General features: G+C 44.2%; 2 long non-coding RNA genes across 2 annotated transcripts; one reads left to right on the top strand and one right to left on the bottom strand.

Annotated features, from left to right (window-relative positions):
• Positions 1-6,101: 6,101 nt before the first annotated feature.
• On the bottom strand, positions 6,102-16,745 carry LOC120687687. Its single transcript, XR_005680806.1, has 3 exons — positions 16,637-16,745; positions 15,229-15,378; positions 6,102-6,508 (listed from the first exon to the last, which is right to left on the bottom strand). It is a non-coding gene; the product is annotated as an uncharacterized LOC120687687 (long non-coding RNA).
• LOC120687688 lies at positions 11,887-13,247 on the top strand. Its single transcript, XR_005680807.1, has 2 exons — positions 11,887-12,263; positions 13,112-13,247. It is a non-coding gene; the product is annotated as an uncharacterized LOC120687688 (long non-coding RNA).
• Positions 16,746-19,090: the final 2,345 nt, after the last annotated feature.

Below are 19,090 nucleotides of genomic sequence, written 5' to 3'. Positions count from 1 at the left end.
ACCGTCCGCCCCCATGGACCGGACGGTCCGCAGGTCATTTTGGACCACCCACAGAGTCAAAAACGGTTCTGTTCGAGCTCAACCGAGATAACGGCGGACCGTCCGCCCCTCAAGGGCGGACCGTCCGCAGGTCTAGGGCGGACCGTCCGCAGGTCTATTTCCAGCAGAAATGTACCTCGGTAAAACGGCCATAACTCTTAGCTCCGATGTCCAAATTAGGTGATCTTGGACTCTATGGAAAGCTAATTCAGAGGGCTACACAACCCAACTGAATTCTTGATCCAAAACACAATGGATCAAAGCAGTATTCCATTCCAAGAGACAACCTAATTTCCGGAGAAAACCAAAAGACCTTTCTTGCTTCCCAAAGTTGATCAACATCAACTCCAACTCTTTCTCCTTTGCAAATGTGCCAACACCACCATGTGCATGTGTGTTAGCATTTCACAATCATTTTCAAAGGATTTTCACTTGATCTCACCACGCCACTCGATCCTAGCAACATCGCAATGTTAGATCGCTCAAGTGGCACTAGATGACCGATATGCAAACAAGTTTGCCCCTCTTGATAGTACGGCCATCTATCCTAAATCCGGTCATGCACTTCTCTACACAACCTTTGACCGGTGAAATGAAATGCCCTACAAGTCATACCTTTGCCTTGCGCATTCCATTTCATCTTCCCAAATGTTGATGCCACACAAGCACCAAACTCCATCAAGCCTTTTGATCATCATTATGAGTCAATACTTGGCTTGATCTTTCTTAAATGATATGATCCACTCCATATCATCACATGACCTCTTTGGTCCATCGATCTTGACCTTGCTCGCTCTTCACCGTTGCCTCGGTCCATCGGCGCCAAATCTTGCCCAAGCTTCACCGCCTTGCGGTCCCTTGCTTCAAAGCCTTGACTTGCCCTTCTCCATTGCAACCGGTCCATCAAGCCAAGCCTTGTCTTGATCTTCTCCACTTTGGTCACATGACTCCATGTCATGTCTCATATGCAATGAGCTCCTCGATCATACTATATGAGCATAGCATCAACCCTTAGCCATTTCTCCTCCATGGCACATGTTGCTCATACTAGTGTCTTTGTGTGGACTAATCTCCTGTGTATCTCAACATAAACACTTATTAGTCCACCTAAGTTGTCACTCAATTACCAAAACCAAACAAGGGCTTTCAGAGGGAGAGAGGAGGGAGCTTGACGCGGGGGAAGGGGGCGGGCGGGCGCCGGGGTGAGGGATTGGAGTTGCTAGGGTTTCTGAGAGAGGTTTTATAGAACGGGGATGCGATGAGATCCGTTCGATCAGCGATGGATGGTTATAAATTGTTGGGCCAAAATGGGCCTAGTTCATTTCTTCCTTGCTTAATATTTTTCTTTTTCTTTTTATTTTATTGCACCATTGTGAAGTAACACAAACATAATTATCTTATGCACACCAATATATTTTTTATATATAGTAGATTCTATATATAAGTTTTCTCGTACAAGTTTCAATAATTTTAAAACTCATTTGCTATTTTTAATAGTTTAAATGAATTTCTGCGAGTTTATCAAAAGTAATTATGGATTGAACTATATGTATTGCAAATAATATCTAAAAAATCCCTCAAAAATATATTTTAAGTACCTCTGTTCTATTATAGCTCATATCGCAAAAATAGATGAAAATTTCAAATGTTTACAAGGAATAAATCAAACTTATCCATGCAACCTCATTATAAAATAATGATAATAATATCTAAAACCTCTCTGAAAAATCTATAATTTCTCATAGAATCATTTTGTGAATGTATAATTCTGACATAAAAATTTCATAATATTTTATGATATTTTAAGTATACATAGTTCATAATAGATACATCTCTCACATAGTATCTTGTAATTCAAGTCAAAACTTTGAGTTTTGTGATACTCGTTATACTTTCGAACTCGTATGCATCTCCGATTTGGACAAAACCTTATTTTCACCATAATATCAGAAAATATGATGTTACATTACCAATTATTATGCTAAAAACATTTTTGATTTTCAATTTTGGTGGAAGAAAACAAGCGTATAAAAAAGATCCAAGAAATAGTAATTAACATACAAACAAATGCCACTAACTTAAAGATCATAATTTTAGAAAAAAGAAACATCAAATTTGGATTTCTTGTGAGTAAGAAATACCAATTATAAAATTTAATTCCAGATCAAAAAGAAAAATAGGAATCACACATCTGTTCTTCATTACAGGACCACGTTAACAAAAATAAGATAGCAGTTTTGTTACCCTTTGGTGCCACAAATGAAGTCCTGGCGCATTGGTGGGGTGCCCCTATCTTATCTCCACGACCCGAGGTCGATTCCTGGTTACGCATCTCTTTTTTTCTCCAAATTATATAAATAAAGTGATACTAATAAATGTTAAAGCTGCAGCTGTAGCGCAGTTGGTAAAGGCGTGCGATTCTTTTGCTCAACACCAGGGTTCGATTCCCACTAGCCTCAAGTTTTTTTTTTCCAACTGGATGCAACGACGTGGAGCCACGAGATTGGCCCAAAAGGTTGTGCGTGTCCTCCTTGACGCAGTCTGATCTAGAAGTTCTATATGACATTTAAATTTTGTAGTGTAATGCAACCACACTAGGACCTCAGTGGAGGGGCATTTTCTTGTGGTTCCGCAGACCCAGGTTCGAAGCCCCATTTTGCACCTTTTTTGGCATTAAATGATAAATAAAGAAACTATAAAATGGGTTTCGTTACCCATTACTACAACACCCGGTTTCGAATCCCTTGTCTACCAGAATTGTTTTTCCTATTTAGCACAACCGTCACTTTAATAATATAACTAAGATAAATGCTTCAAAAACAAACAGTGCTGTTGTAGTGCAGCGGTTCAACGCTCACCCTCTTTGAGTAAAGGTTCAACGCTCACCCTCTTTGAGGAAAGGGTCCCAGGTTCGATACACATTCCTTCCTTGTGCCCCTAACTTTTCTTTTTAATTTTTGATCGCTATTCCTTTTGTTCTTTTGCATAAATGTTTTTTTCTTAATGGCATCCGAGCACATGTTACATGGAGTGGTGGCAGCGGGCCCAAAAGTATTTTTTTCTATGCAATAAAAATTTAGAAAACTAAGAAAAATTAAATTTAAACATGAATCAATCGAGAAGGATTCATATAATAATATTCTCATACAAACAAAATATTATGTAGCAGCATGGATGCATATGTGAGCTCAGTATCTTACACCGATAGGTGGGCTATGTTAATTATAACACATTTTTATTTATCACCATTGTGAGTTGAGCATAGTATCAAATCCATGACGATTTCTATTTTCATTCTATGATGTTTTCAGAGATTTGTCATAGAACCTGGGCCCAATTTAGAGCCCGTATGGGCTATCTACAAATCTGTGACGAAAATTAATAAATCGTCATAGCTCCTGTCTATCTATGACGGTTTTCGTAAATGTCACCAAAAATTCGTCATGGATTAAAGGATTTCTTGTAGTGTCCATGGGCGGCGAGCAGGGAGAAGGGGGGAGCATGGCGAGGCCGCCCTGCCATGGACCCGCCTCACCATGGCTGCATTGACCCACCGAGGCCGTCCCGCCATCGTGGTTGAATCGAGGGCCCGCGCGGAACCGCTCCGCCATGGGCACGCGCCGGGCTCCCTCACGGCCGAGCTGCAGCGGCGTGGCCGGGCAGCGGCGGACCCTTCCCTGCGAGCTGCTCTGCTGCTCGAGCTTGCGGCGTGAGGGAGCTGCCGCCGCCCGCGAGGAGGACCAGACGCCCCTGCTCCACTGCCCCTTGTTCCGCCTCGCCATGGACCCCGTGGGGGCGACGGCGTCGCCGCCTCCGCCTCCGAGCCCCGCCGCGCGTCGTCATGGCCACCTCGCCATGCGCCGCCGCGATGGGAGAGCGAGGAGGGAGGAGGAGGGCAGGGGCGGGCGCCATGGCCATCTCACCTCGCCTCTACCGGGAGATGGGGGAGATGGGGGAGGGAAGGAGATGGGGAAGGGAGGGCGCTGGGAGGAAGAGGATGCGCCGAGCACCGCCCCCGCCGCGCGGGCCGCGGCGCAGGGGAGGCCGGAGGCCACCGCCCCGCCCGCCGTGGGATCTGGCCGGCGCGGGCTCCTGCCGCGCGGAGAGGGTCGTGCAGTCGAGTGGAAGGAGGGAGGAGAAGGGAGTAGGAGGGGGCGGCGCGCCGGCGGGAGGGCGCAGGAGAAGGGGTAGCGTGAAGGCGGGGGGAGCAGGGGAGGAGAATGAGAGAGAGAGAGAGCGGGGAGGGAGAGAGGACGCCGACGGGGGTAAAAAATATCTGACCTGTGGGCCCGTCTGCTGGTAGTTGGTATAGAGTGGAGATATAGAGAGTGAACGGGTGCAGCAAAACTGAATATAGAGAAGAGAATCTCGATGACCAGGCAGAAATATTTCTTTTAGAGAGCGAATTTGGGGAGTGACGAGTGCGGAGAGCCTGACGACAGATTCGGATCGTCCCGGCCTGTCTGCCCGCCGGCCGGCCGCCCAGCCTCGATCCCCGCCCACGCCCTGCCCCGGCCCCTGGCATTGGCCCCCCCCCCGCAGATGACGGGACGGAGGCCCGGCCCGGCCGTCGACGCGGCTACCTACCTGCTGGCTGCTAGCCCCTGTCCGCCTCACCTTTGCGAGTGCCGCTCCTTTTGGTGGCGCCATCATGCATGCATCATCCGCTCATCGTCGCCGTCCCGGTGGTGGGGTCACCGGCCGCGCCCGGAACGGCCTGCAAGTGTGCGTGCCCCGTCGCGGCGCCCATCCTCGTCTACCGATCTGCAGGTAGGCCGCGCCCAGCCCCGATCGGGTCGGCCGGCGCGCTCCGACACGCGAACAACATGGCGACCAAAGCCGCCGCCGCCGCCGCCGCCACGCGCGCGCACGTAGCTACCTTAGCTAGCGTAGGCTGGTCCGACGCCAGCGGACGTGACGCCGCCGCCGCCGCGCCGCGCGGGAGTCGCCGTAGCCTTCCTTCCTCCTGTGCCCATCATGCCGCTGCGCGTGCCGTGCCGTGCCGTGTCGCGCCACCCCGCCGCGCGCGCGCGCAATCATTGCCGTCATCTGCAGGGCTGGTGGTAAAAAGCAACAGCAACGTGCACTATACGCGCCCCGGCCGCCGGCGTACGTGCATGCGGACGTCAACAGCAACGTGCACTACACACGCCTACCTACCGGCCAAGTCGCCGGCCCCGGCCGGCGGCGTGCGTGCCCGCGCCGTCGCGCCGAGTTCTTCCGCGGCGGATCGCACCACCGCTACCGATAGATTCTTATCACCGATAGATCCAGCTCGTTCCCCTGCCGGGGCACGGCCGCCGCGTGTACCGCGCCGTGTCCAGGCGACCGCCGGAGCGCCGCGCGGCGCGGGCGCGTACGCTCGGGCAAGGCTGCGACGTGCGGCGAGCGAAACGGCCCGTCGCGCTCGGGCGGTACGGTGCCCGGCCGGGTCTGGCCGGCTAGCCATGGTCGCCAGCAGCTTGCTGGCCGGGTCTTGGTCCGCGGATCGTCGGAGGATGCCTGATTGATTGGACGGCGGCGCGCGCGGCCAAGCGCGCCGCGACGACGGCGCCGCGGCAGAGGTTCTGTCCGGCCGGTTTGCTGCAGGCACTGGCAGGAGGGCAGAATGGACGTGGCCAGTGTACCGTGCGCCTATCGCTGGGCCGCTGGCTCACTGGCCATGGCCGGTCGGAGGATGCCTGCTGCTGGGAAAACTGGGAAAGCACCAAATACATGTAAGGCGAGCTGGTTCGTTTGGAACTATTTAGGGAAGGCAGGAATCTCACGTCCTGCCATCGCGTCGTGCAACGAACAAAAAGTGGCGAGCTCGCTACAGAACAAGAGGTCTGGTTCAGTGTGAGCGTACCATGAATGTACGAAGATACTGGCAGAAAATTGATCCGGTCTGCACACTGTGATTTCTGAAGTTAGGCTTCAAATTTTGAAGGGCATGTACCAATTGCCAGCAGTTACTTCAGAAAAACTAATTATTACAGCTGAAAGCAGACCAAATCCATTCTGGTTTAGCAAAATAAATAGAAGTCACAATATCAGTTTTTCTCAGAATATACAGAATCCTATGATGCCTTCAGAGCAGTGGAAACATATATTTCTCTGTAAAAGCAACTGATGGAACAAGACACAACTCATATTAGATACTACATCACCAAGATATAGGTTGCTCTAGCTGCTTAGTCCCTCACAAAACACAAAACTTGATCCAACAGTGTAACGGCAAACCCAGACTATCAGCATATTCAAGTGTTTCATAAAACTGAGAAAATATACAGCCAGAACACTGACAGAACCTCATAAGAAGGAATCAAGACCTTCTATTATCTACTTTCAGTCAAATGAGTATCCATGTGTAAGCTCGGTTTCCTTCACTAGATACGTCCTGCAAAATTCTGTCTATCAGAACTGAGTAGTCAATTCTCAACACAACGGCAGCACTTCTTAGCAAGTTGCGCCGCTTCACTTCGCAGATCTGCAGACAAGATCAGAAGTAGTTAGCTGCACTGTTAAGATTATAAACAGGATCAGTCAAAATTGAAAGAGTGCCTGATTATGAACACAAAGAACACCGTATCGAGCAAAATGATGAATCAAGTAACTGCACTACTAGTTCAGTGATTTAAATTTAAGTTGCTAACAACTTTATGAAACTCAATCAAGAGTGGAACTACTGCTACCAGATTTGGACTGGAATAATTCAGCTGAACATCGGCTCCAAAGTAGCTCCGCCTTTCAGTTCATCCATATCCTCCAGTTTGCAACTATGCAATCCAGTATGAAACTATGCAAGCATCTCTCCAGATAGTTGTGATAGCCCCCCATCAGCATCTGGTGCAACAGTGGTTCCTGTGATGGATTGCCAGATCGAGTAGATAACGACAGAGATTGTGTGGATTATGTGATGTCATGAACCAATACGTACACAACTCATGACCGAAGCCTCCATTTGTGGTGAAACGTATAACAGTTGATGGTAGCTGGTTAGGTAACCCTTTTATACTTTAATTATTTGTTCTCAGACTCACTTTTCTTTGTACACAATGATGCATTCAACTGAATGAAAGGCATTTGGTGCCTAGTCGATCCTTTTTTGTTCTGTGTTTGATAATTGCTTCCACAATGACATATGATCTACTCTGTTATGGACTGCCGTTCGATACTTGACATTGTTCTACTATTTTCGCAGCTTAAATGCATAATATTATCAATCTGATACAACCATAATTAATACAGATTTACTCTTTTTAAGATGACTTATTTCTTGTATTTGTGTAAGTCGATCGTGAGAGCCGTTCGATCTATGGCCAACCGGGCCTGGCTTTCTCTGTCCTGCGCTGTACGCCGAGTGGGCTGGTGGTAAGTAGTTATCTGTTTGCTTGGTGTCCATTCAACTAGTGTGCCGATCCACTCTCTCCTCTCTCGTTCTTATCCATTCCCGTTCGCCTCCATGCGCCTTGCCGCTGAGCCTCGCCTCGCCGAGACTCCACCCGGCGCCCCCTGTGATGCCCCCGCGGTCCCTCCACTCGCAGCTCCTCATGTCTGCCTCCGCCTGTTCTGTCGCCGCCCCGGCCGGCGGGAACTCGGGCCTCCTCCTCGCCGCGGCCGGAGATAAATGGCCACGGCTGCAAAGCCGCCCGCGCCGGTGGGTGTACCACCTCGGTCTCAACTCCATCGGCCATGCGTACCTTCCTCATCAACTTCTTCCTCTCTCCTGTTCTCTTGTTCCTATCTCGTGAGGAGCAGTTAGACTGATGATTTGGGATTTGTTAGGGTTCGAATCGAGATTGTAGGTGTTCGATGTTGAATTGAGATGTATGTGGCTTGGATTTGAGGATTATATATTGATTAGGGTTCCAAGTTCAGGGTCTTTGTAGTTGTTGAACTCAGATCGACGAGTGGGGTGTGAATCAGAGGCCTACGCTGTTGTGTCATCGACCTCGATTGCAATTAATCTCCAGCAGTCAGGTTTCAGATGTTGGGGATTCTCTTCCCCTGTGTCTGTCCATTACCCCCCATATTATTTGACGAGTATAAGTCCTATTGTTCTATCAGCCGCCAGCCCGCCACCCCCCCTGTTTTTGGAAATTTGATCTTTGCTTTTGGACGTTTACTTCAGAGTTGTTTTTTCACTATTAATTCACACCTTCGTGTGCTGTTTGTCTTGTTTTCCATGCCTTTAAAATGGCATCACCGTGAGCATAAACATATTTCCATGTGCATTTAAATACTATTTTATTTATGTTCAGGATGTGTATGGATCGTTTGCAAGATGTGCACACCTCTCATTGCGGTTTTGGTTAGGGTTACATGTGGTTTTGAATCCTGAACACCAGTAAACCCTAAACCAGTGCTTGTGATGCGCTAACTGATCTTAAATGTTGTATTTAATTTATCCAGTTTCAATTTATATTTTGGCCACCTGATCACCTGTGCTTGTAATGAACCAACATTGGCCTCAAATATCTGCAGTTTGATAGATGTTGTCAAGGTTGTAGTTCTATTTGCCTTTTGTTTTCATCAGACTAGAAGTTATCAAGGTCAGAGTTTTTATCTGCAGTTTTACAGTTTTGGCTTAGAGGAAGTACCAGGTGAAGTATGTTTGCCATCTATTTATCTCCTACCCCTACTTGCATTGGCTTGAAATATCTGAAGTATTGTATTTAATCTGTCTAGTAGAATTTGATATTTTGCCAAGCTGCAAGCTGTGTGTAAGCTGTCTATTCTTACTCAACTGTTATCTGTGAGAAATGTTGTCAAATAAACCATGGAATTTGATGTTTTCTTTTGTTCAGCTGTCAAGCTTCTTAAAAATACACTTGGTGTCTCTTGTTTTCTGATTGTATCTCACGATTTATTAAGTTAAGTAAAAGAGATGTTTTTTTGCAAAACTTCTTGCATAGCTATTACTGTCGCTATTTTGCCACCGGAGAGTGTTCCTTTCTGCAGCTAGTTTTTTCTTGTATATGCTAATTAGCAAGCTATATCTCTTAGATTGGGCCCCTCTGGATGACTTCAGGGTCTGTCACTTATCTATACTAAACATTGTTTTATCCACCAGGCTACAAAGCTAACATGTATTTGATTGTTGGTCTAGTAGTTTATAAGCTGAGGAACTACCAGGTCCAGTTTTTTTTTCATTTGGCATCTATGATTGTGATGCTCCATCTTTTACTTGGATTATCTGCACTCTGGTCTGAAATGTTTCATTTAATCTGGTCAGTTGCAATCTATATATTTTTGCCATCCTTTTGCTTTCCGACTCTGAGTGGGGCTTCGTTAAATGTTGACAAATACCACAATGTTTACCTAGACTTGAATTGTTGTGATATATATAGATTCCTTGCAACTTCACTTCCTTCTCAAATTGTCATTACATCCAGTGGATCGTTTACTCTATTTTGCAATATATAGTTTGTACATACAATTAACACTATAGTTTGCCATGTCTGATTTCCTGAGTCATGTAGTACTACTGCAATTAGAAGTAGAGCATTTTGGTCCATGTGAACTTTTTCAAATATGCTACTCTATGACTGAATGTTTTTCCTTTCTTGCCTGTCCTATCCCTTTCATTGGTTTACTCATTCCAGGTTGAAAACGTCATTCATTGAAACTTTGAATTATAAATAGCTTATACTAGAATTACAACCTGACTCATTACTGTAATTTTCTTGGTTGTTACTGTAAAATGTTAGAGCTGCTTGTATTTTGGTTACTGTAATTTTCTCACATCAGTTCTTCATATAGCTGTATTTGGGATAGGTTGTGAAAACATGATTGTTGATATATCCAAATCACATTATGGGAGAATATTTGAAGTAGGGCCAATTACATTGCTAAATGTTCTTTCATATTAGCTTATTCAAATTGACTTTTTGCAACACCTGTTTTCTATTTAGAAATCTGACCGTTCTCTGTGTTCCATAACCTAACAGATTGGTTCCTCTTCCTATGTCCATTATATTTTTATGACAGTAACCCATGTTTCGTGTTAAGTATGTAGTGTCGAGTCTTTGTGTATCTTTCTATTTTAATTCAGTTAGCAGTCGATGAGCTAATTAGCTAAACATGTCAGTGTTGTTAGCAGCTCCTAGTCTTTAGGGAGTGGAGTCAGGAGAGCCACTTGTTCTCCTCAGGATGTATTCTCAGTTTTTAGAGGCCATCATGGCCATTAGCATCTTCCACTAAGGCCTTCTTTTACCGTTCTATATGTAAGAGAACAAGATAATACCAAAGCTGTGGTTGCAACAAAAATACTAGCGTGTCTTACTCTTTTAGTTTGGTGAGTTGAGAGCTTAAGATTTATTGTGGACTCAATATGCAAATACACCCTCCTTAATGTTTTAATTCTGTAGTTTGTTACTATAAAACATAATAGTGAGCAATACTTCACTAGGATTTTAGATGCCAAATATACCCAAGTATTTTAGTTTCTCCATGACCAATTACTTTCTAGGATTGCAGGAATGGAGTTGATGAGTTGAGGAGAACTCAGGTGAAGAACTTCTCTTTCGCTGCAAATATTCATCTTAGAATTTAGTATGCTTTTTAATGTTATATGAACATACTTTAAGTTTAAAGTTTTCTCTGCACATACTTTAGTTTCAGAGTTTTGCATTTCTATTTTGGTTACCATAGAAGCATTTTTTAGAGGCTAGGGGATTATTAGTTTGATATATTAACTCTTACTTTTGTTAATGAGTAGTACGGTCTTACATACAGTATTTGTTCATTGTGGTTGCTGATTGGTCAGTTTTGTTTTTGGTTAATTAGCACTCCTGATCAATGTCTAGAAAACTACAAGTAACTTATACTATAATTACACTCACATTTAATAATATAATTTTCTAGTTTAATTATCAAAATTGTGAATTAATCAGGGAGCTTTTCTGTCTTATGAAAGTACAAGTTAACCTTTATTGTACACTGATTTTCACACTATATTATATTTGTGAGATATAATGGCCAACCTGTATAGTAGATTCATTATTTTTTAAGTGTTGCAACGCTCTTGTGTCTTTGGTTTGGGAGCTAGCAGCTGTGCTTGCCAGGTGTTTGACGAAATTCCACATTTCCAAAGGGTAGGATAAAGGTAGTCTACCATTGGTATGCCCATCATGCACGACTTGCTCTGTATGCTCTCATGATCTTATTCTTGTCTTCTTTGTGAAAATAAAAACTAATAGCAGAACTGGCTGTCCATTTGTATTGAGAGGCATTGGTCTCTAGTATTCATAGGAATTTTTCCAGACAATGTTTATCCCCTTTATAATTCTTCAAAGTTGTCTGTGTCCATGTTTTACTTCGAAGGTACTCACTAAGTCTGTATATGTCTTGCCTAGCAATAATCTTTGTATTACTACACAAAGAATCTTCTCAAGTCGTAGCATTAATAATTATAGCCCAACTGAGAAAAAAATTACTATAGTATGTTGTGCTGTAATTTCATAAATGATTTTGTGTAACTACAATAATTTTCTTTTCTTCATCAGTTTGATTGTTATTTTTGGTGCTTTATTTTTTCTAAATAAATTACTCATATTGCTTGTGCACTCTTTCCATGGTTATCAGTCCTTGCAATCATATAGGATAACTAACATATTATTCAACCAGGGATCTCAAGTTTTACCGTTGCCACTGCAGAGCCTTATTAGTGAGGTGAATTCTGATTTCTTAAATAATAGACAATTTTTTATGGTCGCTATAACTTCTTTTTTGAGTAACATTTGCTATTATATTGCTTGCAGGGCTTTGCTGTGGAAATACATCTAGGTATTCCATGAATTCAGAAGACTAAATTAGTTCTGTCATGTAAAAATCATATATGATTTTTAGTATAATTTTCTCATTTGTTACTGTAAATATGAAAGTCCAGGTATTTTGATAGGCATGTGAGATCTATATTTTTCTCATTTATTACTGTAAATATGAAAATCTAGGTAAAAATGATGTGCATGCGTGTGTGTTACTTATGTGCACTCATCAATGTAAATATGCTAGGTTTTTTGTGCACAAGTTAGTGGGTGAGGTTTCTCATGTCTAGTTTTTTTATATCCAGAAACTAATCATTAAATGTTGAATTTTGTTACTTGTTATTTTCATAGGTGCTCGTACGGATATAGTCTAATATGACTGCTCCATTTCTCAGTGCTACCATGGCCGATGGTGTTGTCATTCTTGGCCATGGCCTTCCTGTGTTGTGCTGCTAGTGTTGCGGTGACAGTAAGGTGAGTGGTCACTTCATTTCTGTCCCAACTACTTTTGCCCTAGACTTCTAGAGCTGGACAAGCTAGTATGGTAGTGTCTATGTATTGTATAATTTTACTTGGTGTTCCTTTTTATTTCATTTTATCTTTGAATGCACAGACATAACTTTAGGCTTGTTTTTTATTCAAAAATACTATGTGTCAATAGTACCTAGTACTGACTGATTGGGCCACAATTGGCCAGCCTATTATTTTTCAAATTTTCATTCAAAAGATATCATTTAAAAGATATGAACTGCATTGCCCTTACACTATTATTGGGTTTGTTACCAACAGATGCTTCATAGCAGCCCGAATAAATCTAACGGGTGCAACACATTATATAGCGGACCTGTTAGGGATAGGCACACACTATAGGAACATTAAGACTTGTATGCGGAGGCAAGCACTCTACAGGAAAGATGGGTAACTTACGGGAAAATAATATATAAGTCATTTTATGCAAAAAAGACAGTGACTTATACATAAGCAAAAGTAAGTCACTTGACAATGTTTTTGTCGATACTACTACTCTCATCTTCCTATCCTTCGCTCCATATTTATTGTTCTAGCGTTATTGCGGGTGATCTCGAGTTTTGTCTGTGATCGGCCGAGGATTCTTGTTGATATAGAGTTTTAGATTTTGATCTCTCACACATACATCACTTTGAAATCCAGATGGGCCGCCGTTATTCATTTAACTGTAGATTTGGTTTTGCTTTATTGATTATTGGCTCTCTAGTGAGGATGATAAACTTTTTGGAGTTTTTGTTGTAGCTTACTATTTTTGTTTCATATGACCAGATCTGATTACTTTCTGGGATTTGTAGGATTGGAGTTGATCAGTTGAGGGAAGGAGAACTCAGGTGATGAATTTTGTCTTTTCATGGAAATGTTCATTTTACAATTTAGTATGCTTATTTGTAGTTTGTTCAATACTGTTAATTAATGTTTACTTTGAATTTATAGTCCATTTGTACTCTGTTTACATCAAATTGTCTTTGTGTAAATTATGTATGTAATGCATTTTATTTTTGGATGCGGTCTGTTCGTGCTCTGGAGAGGTTAGTTGGGTTTCGCAATGTTCGAGATTACTGTGTTGTTGTTGATCCAGATGGCAACTTTGCATTCATTCTATGCCCTGAACATGTTGATGCTGAGGAATTGAGGGCTAGGTATGTCATTGTTGGTGACACCAAGTTCTTCTTCGAGTTAGTGAAAAGTGTTGTGAAGATGCCTTACTATGATGATACCAACCAGCACCCAAGGGCCTGCAACTGAGTCGGATAATAGTTTAGTTGTATAGTAGTTTGATTGGTCTGTTATTTTGGATGGCATAATGTTAGAGTTGGTGAGGAAAAGACCTGCTTTTGAAATGTAGTTGCAAACTGATATTCTACTATCTACTTTTGGCAAGCAACCATATGTGTAATATTTAAGTCTGAATTGAAATCAAATCTATTCAGATCCACTAAGTGTGGTTATTTTCATTGTTGGAATGTTTTTCTTTAGTCAATTATCATTTTTTTGGTTTTTGGAAGTCTTTTATCTAACCAGATCCACTAACAATTGTGGTTCATGGTCTTCTATCTTGAGACAAAATTGTTTCTGTTTTGTTTGTATAACTTTTAGTTAACTTATAGTGACATTACATTTTTGTTATTTTGGCTGTTCATATGTGGGGATTAGGTTGTTAATACACGTTTCTGCTCTGCTGTCTTGTAATTTGAATTCAACACTTACAAAACAAAGTGAAGCCCAGCTATATTTTTTGGGGGCTACTCACTTGATTCAGAGCTGTTCTATGCTTTTTTGTTGATTAAGACAGTCAACAGAGAATTCATAGTCCAAAAACCAGTCCACCACATACCAACGGCTAGCCTAGAGAGCTCACAGTCCAAAAACAAGTTCATCTCCGATCAACAACTAGTCCAAAATAGTTCAAAGAATTGTTAACGGGCACAGTACCAAACCAACAGTCAATAGAGCCCCCAGGCCAATTAAGACCCCACCAGAGACTAACGGCTAACCAAAAGCAGTTCAAATAATAGCCCACTGCAGCACCCAATCTGGTTTTGTGTAGCCCAAGAAGTGACTTACACATAAGCAAAAAATAAGTCAATCAAAGAAAGACAGTGACTTACGCCTAACAAAAAATAAGTTACTGAAAAAAATACAGTGACTTATGCCTAACAAAAAATCAGTCACTTTACTCCGAGACAGACCCTAATTAATATAACTGCATTTGGAACCATACCATATATCGTTTTCATCTGAAACTAATCAACAAGGACAATATGGAATCCTGCAAAGCGATATACAGCAAGAAATAAACAATAAAAACGACCTACACCATACAGAGCGATATGGAGAGGCATGGTTGTGCGGTTGCTTTATTGTTGGAAAATGAAAGGGGTGGTGGAACAAACAAGGGAAATGATTTTAAGTCATGCAAAGAAAAAACACTTAAACTAAATCAAATAGTGGGAAAAGAACTGATAGTACTAGGATAGTCCTGTGTACTTGAAACTGACCATAAAGCCTTGAAAGAGATTACTAGCAAAGCTTTTATTGCACAATTTAAAACAATCTAGCTAAGTTATTGACTTAAGCTGTTGAGCTTCCTGCTAGTAACTACTAGGTTCCGCTATACTTCAGCAAAAGAACTATGTTCAGAGCATAATTTCTCCCACGTGAATGAGCATTTATCTAAAAGTAAATGGATAAATGGTGGGCACATCACTCAATTTAAATACGGCTCTTAACCTTGTACCTCAAGGATCTTGTCAAAAGGTGCCTTGCTTTCATCTTGGAGCAACTCTTAGATGATTGGTTTGGGTCACAACATGATTTGATACACAAAACTTTATCTCCATCATCAAAAGCAACTCTTTCAAATTTGGTAGTATTCTCTCCAAGTATACAAGAATGAAAAGTAGAAGCATACCTCATCCTCCTAAGAACATTGAGCATCTTCTCACGCTTCTTCTTAGCTTTCGTGTGCGTCCAAGCTTTCTTTTAGCCAACTTAAGAGCATGCTAGTCCTAACAAATCCACAGAAGCTAAGTGATAATGCGGTGCCAATTCAGCAACTTCCCTAATCAACAAAAATAAGTAACGTGTTCAGAAAGCTATTCAAGCATAACATATATAGATAGTCTCATTACAAATGAGCATCCCACCAACATACGCTGAAATGATGCGGTAACTAGTAACTTGTTCAATGAAGGAGAAGGACACAATAAGTTGATTGCACCAAATTTTAATCCAATCCTTTCATCTGCTGTCTATGTAATTAATAAGAATGCCTAAGCCAACTAGCTAAGTGACTGGTGCAATAGTTTCACAAGAATTGCACTTGAAGCTGGCACAAAAGACTCCTATACACAAAATAGACTCTGAGGAGATTCATCTCTAATGCCTTGAAGCCTTCAAGGAAGGGACCTCAAGAACAAGTGCCGATCAATTTACGAGTACATGGACATACTTATCTGATATATTTAAAGCTAAGTATGTGTAAAACCAATGCGCAAAAGGAAATGAGTCATAGATAATGTTCTCACTTCTCAGTACCCAGTAGCATGAAATCCTGAATACGATCTGCTACCATTTGCTACAATTCTATATGTGACAGCAAATCAATGCTTCGGAAGAAAGCTCTGAAAAAAAATGCAAATATACGAATCCAAGTTCAGTCATTGAGGAATGACTGCATTTACTTGCGCAGTCACAGCAATGTTTCGGAAAACGTTTTCCGGGACCAGAGAAATAGCAAAGTCGTAGATACATCATCAACTGTCAGGTTACATAGAACCAGATGTCTTAGTTTGCTCAGCTCAATCCAATGAGCAGAAGACAGCTAGGGCCCTGTTTAGTTGTAACGCAAATTTTTTTTGCGAAAGAATCTTGCTAATTTGAAGTACTAAATGAAGTCTATTTACAAAACTTTTTGCACAGATGGGTTGTAAATCGCGAGATGAATCTAAAGATGCTAATTAATCCACGATTAATCTATAATTAGCTGATGGTTACTGTAGCATCGCTGTTGCAAACCATAGATTAAGTAGGCTCATTAGATTCGTCTCGCGATTTACAGCCCATCCATGCAAAAAGTTTTGTAAATAGACTTCATTTAGTACTCCATGCATGTGTCGAAACATTCGATGTGACGTTTTTTTTTGCGTTTACGGAGTTTATGTGGTGGGAACTAAACATGGCCTAGATAAGGGAGGGAACGACAACGACAGCACCTAACCATCGCACATTGCAGCATACAACTATGACATGGGACGCGAAACACCCATCTACACAGAAACAAAGAGAAGAACTGATGGAGCATTGCATCATAGGCTTACTCCTTCGAGGGCGGAAGGGCGAGGCGGGAGCTCCGCGCTTGGTGACAAAGTGGTCCTTGTTCAGCCCCACGAACAGCCCCGTCTTCGCCACCGCCGGCGCCATCTCAACTGCACAACAACAAAATAATTCCAATCACCTAGCGAAGGCGGCCGCGATGTAGCACGATGCGATTCCACTTCATAGGGGTACCTTCTAGATCTCCGGGTGGAAATGCCGGCACGGCGGCGACGGTGGTTTTTTTTTCGGAATAACTCCAATTTGGGACAATATCCCCCCCCCCCCCACCCCCAAACTTGTTTATCCCCTCAACTACGAAAATAGGAATGGAAGGTCTCTCAACTCAAACCGGACAAATGACCCCATGGCTAGTTTTGTAGGTGGTTTTCGCTGACGTGGCAGGTGGGCCCCACATGTCAGCTCGCAGGCCCCACCTGTCATCCTCTCCTCCCCTGCCTCCCTCCCTGCACCGCCGGCCTCCAACATCTCTGCTCCGGCCGGCCACCAACACCCTTGTCGCTACCACCCGCCGCCGCCGACCACCGTCGCTGCCTCGCTCTCGTTCTAGTGCACCGACGAGCCGTCGTCGTCCTTGTCCCCGGCGGCGTGCCTCCAACTTGCCCTTCTCCCCTGCCTGCTCGCCCTCCCGTTGGACAGTAGGGGCAGCGCACCACGCCGGCGGCCGCTGGCCAGGCCGTTCCCCTCCCCTTTATAAGCCAAACCGGCCCCAAACCCTAGCCCTCCTCCCTATCTCTTCCATTCCCGTCGCCACCACCTACATTGCCGCCGCCGGCCGTCGTCGATTCATCCTCTCCAGTGAGCCCCTCGCCAATTCCTCACGAGGGGAGCTCCTCCTCCCTCTCCCCTACCGATTCCTGCGCTCAATCGCCGCTTTCCCATCCTGTAGGACCCTTCCCGGCGGAGCTTGCTGTCCACCGCCGCGTCTCCTCGTCGCGCCGCCCCTCCGCTACCATTCCTCTGCTGGGGTGAGCCTTGTCGCACCTTGGACCACGCCGTGCATGAGCTCTCCTGGCCCCGCCCGCTCTGCTCCGCCCGTGCGCGACGGAGCGGCTCAGCGGGGCATGGCGTGGCGGAGCAGAGCAGGGCGCGGCGCCAGGCAGCAGCGGGGCGGAGCAACTCAACGGCGCGTGGGCGGGCAGCGGCGGAGCGGCTCAGCGGGGCGCGGCGGGGCGGAGCAGAGCAAGGTGCGCCACCAGGCAGCAGCGGAGCGCAGCACGGCGCGGCGGAGCGGAGCGTCTCAACGGCACGCGGGCGGGCAGCGGCGGCGCGGTGGGGCGGAGGGAGAGAGGGAGCCGCGGGCGGGCAGCGGTGGCGCACCGTGGCGGAGGGAGGGAGGGAGGGAGGCGACGGCAGAGGAAGGGCGGCGGCGCTGCAGGGATGGAGGCAGGAGAGGAGAGGTGGAGAGAGAGAGGAGAGGATGATAGGTGGGGCCCGGGAGCTGACATGTGGGGCCCACCTGCCACGTCAGCGAAAACCACCTACAAAACCCGCTAGGGGAGTAATTTGTCCGGTTGAGTAGTTGAGGGACCTTTCATTCCTGATTTCGTAGTTGACGAAGTTAATTCGGATTCCTCGATAAGTTTAGGGGGGCAAATTGGACTTATTCCTTTTTTTTTTTTTTGTCTCTCTCCTTCAGTTCAGGAAGAAAGAGGTGGACGCCGGTGATGAAATAAGTAGGTAGAAGGGTTTTGGGCCCATGGGCTATACACAGGCTTGCAGCGCTTGTGCTGTGTATCTGTTGGCGTCCAGCCAATATCCTTACTTGGCCCATTATCTACGGTGCCGTCTCTTTTTCTGGACGAGCCCATCGTGCGGGCTCTCTGCTCCCCAAAGCCCCGGTGAAAGACATTGGTCTTTACTAATTTTTATACACTAAAAAAAATCTTGAATAATAACATGTGTTCTATTTCTTCGACTTTGATACTAGAACTTAATCCCAAGAGGCAGCTTCTTCAATGTCCAAAACAGAACTTCATGGCAGCGAGGCGGTCGCAAGATCCACGGTGAGTTGAGCAAATACTACTTAACCCTTTGACTAAAATCTGATGATCTTAAAACTTTGACCACTAGTAGTTTTTAAAATATTTAGTTTCAAGCCACATAAATCATACGTTTAGATTTGTTTAGAAATACTTTTGTAATCTCTAGTTATTACATTGTATAATTATATCACAACAAGAAAAAAAACAGTGATCAAAACTAAAACTCGAAGACTTGAAAAAGTCAATTGTGTCGATTATGTCCGTGGGGAGTGAATATTAGCCGTGAACAATAATCATGAATAATCAATAAAACTCTTTTCTCCTTGGGAAACTAAGATAGATAACAGCTTAAGGCTGTTGTTGCTCCCTACAACTGTCTGTGCCTTAAAAGCAACAGTATAAAAGGGTTTGCTTGGAAACTACTCCGTAATTGACAACCAAGTGACCTGAATG

The sequence above is a fragment of the Panicum virgatum genome, chromosome 9N, assembly GCF_016808335.1.
Source record: "Panicum virgatum strain AP13 chromosome 9N, P.virgatum_v5, whole genome shotgun sequence".
Taxonomy (NCBI): Eukaryota; Viridiplantae; Streptophyta; class Magnoliopsida; order Poales; family Poaceae; genus Panicum; species Panicum virgatum.
Note: the sequence above shows the minus strand (reverse complement) of the source record. Positions and strands in the feature narration are given on the sequence as shown.